Source organism: Orycteropus afer, unplaced genomic scaffold, assembly GCF_000298275.1.
Source record: "Orycteropus afer afer isolate SDZICR_OR568_19922 unplaced genomic scaffold, OryAfe1.0 scaffold00103, whole genome shotgun sequence".
NCBI classification, from domain to species: Eukaryota; Metazoa; Chordata; class Mammalia; order Tubulidentata; family Orycteropodidae; genus Orycteropus; species Orycteropus afer.
In genome coordinates this window covers 4743138-4745113 of record NW_006921690.1, presented here as the reverse complement: position 1 = coordinate 4745113, position 1976 = coordinate 4743138, and positions in this window count along the sequence as shown.

Here is a 1976-nt window from a genome sequence, read left to right as displayed (position 1 = left end):
CTGGCGGTTCAAACCCACCAGCCACTCCTCGGAAGGAAGGTTGGGCAATCCTACTTCTGTAGTGATACTGCCTCGGAAACCCAAGGAGGGGTCGCTACAAGTCGGGGCCGACTCGACGGCACATAACAACAACAACAGTAGGATAAACCGACAGACAGGTCTGTCTCCCTTAGTTGTTTGAAACCTCTCCAACCTCCCCTTACCTGGATCACTACTGCTACCTCCTCACTCTGTCCTGGTCCCTCTGGCCTTTTTTGTCTTTTCCCATACTACCCACCTTGCCACTTGTGGGGCATGGCTTGGATTCCCTCCCCTCACCTGGATCCCTGAGGGGCTGACTCCTCACCCTGTCCTGGTCCCTCTGGCCTTTTTCTCTACTTTCTCCCACTTTCCCGCCTTGGTGTGGGGCATGGCCTGGGTTCCCTCCCCTCACCTTGATCCCTGTGGCTGACTCCTCCAAGTTTCATTTGGTGGTGCCTAAACCTTGATTTTCTTCTGTACCAATGGGAGTCTCTTACCTCTGAAGGATAAAAGGACTTGCTTTCACATTTGAAGTATCTGCTTAAAACAGTGACTATTTTCCCACATAGTTTTCAAAGCTCTCTCACCCCCATTATCTTATCTTACAAGATCCCTACCGAGGGACTTTTGGTAAGATGGAGGAATAGGCAGACAAGCGACACAGACCCTCTCCAACAAAGAAAAGAAAAACCAATTGACAGAGATATAGAAGATAATCCTGGAACCCTGAGCTTTGAAAGGAACTATACTGAAGTGGGTTAGGCACCAACTAGTGGAAAAACCTGAAGGAAAACAGTGAGTATGGAGACGATCAGAGCTGCAGACTGTCAAATACTCTGACGAGACCAACAGCCTGAATATTTCCAGGTGGTGTTGGGACCTGAGAACTGACCTAAAGATCAGTCCTGGTCACCAAGGGCTGCAGGGACAACTGCTGTGGTGGCCTATGACTAGGAAGGGAAACAGTGAGGGAGACAACCTGAGCTGTGGACTTTCTGCTGTCCGAAGGGCACAGCCATTTTGATTGTTTACATGTGGCAGCCATTTAAAGTGACCGAAGTGCAGCCATTTTGAATGGTTACAAGTGGCAGCCATTGTGGATATTTAAAGTGACCAAGGTGGCAGCCATTTTGAATGTTTACAAGCAGCGGCCATTTTAGATATTTAAAGTGACCGAGGGTGCAGCCATTTTGAATGTTTACAAGCAGCAGCCATTTTAGATATTTAAAGTGACCGAGGGTGCAGCCATTTTGAATGTTTACAAGTGGTGGCCATTTTGGATATTTAAAGTGACTGAGGGTGCAACCATTTTGGATTTTAAAGTGATAGCATTCTCATTCGGATTCCAGGGACCTAAGAACAGGCTCTGTTTGCCAGGGTCAGCAAGGAAATACAAGAGGCTGACAAAGGAAAGGAGACAGGTGGTGACTGTATAAGTGCTGTCAACTAGTGAATAGAGGAGCACAGCACAGTACCCTGCCTGTATAAATAACATACAAAGAAAACAAAAATTGTGGGCAAATCACACCAACATATAATCACCAATTAAACAGAAACACAAAAACATCACAATGCCTCAGAGAAAACAGAGCACCACAGTCCACACAAAGAAGCAAGATAAAGCAGGAGAAACAAGGGACCAGGATACAGACCCAAAAACACATCCCTAAGGAAGACACAGCATTGGAACTCCTTGATGATGAATTCAAAAGAATTATATTTAGGTATCTTCAAAGGATTGAGAGACAGACCAAGGAAAACTCAAGACAAAACCCTAGAAGAATTTTGGAAGAAAATACAAGAACAAAATGACAAAATAAATGAAAATTTAGAAATGATTCTAAATCTACAGACAGAAATCCAGAAGATTGATACTAAATTGTCAGAAATAGATAACACATTGAAAGGGCAAAGAAGTAGAATGGATGCAATAGAAGACAGAATTAATGAGATCG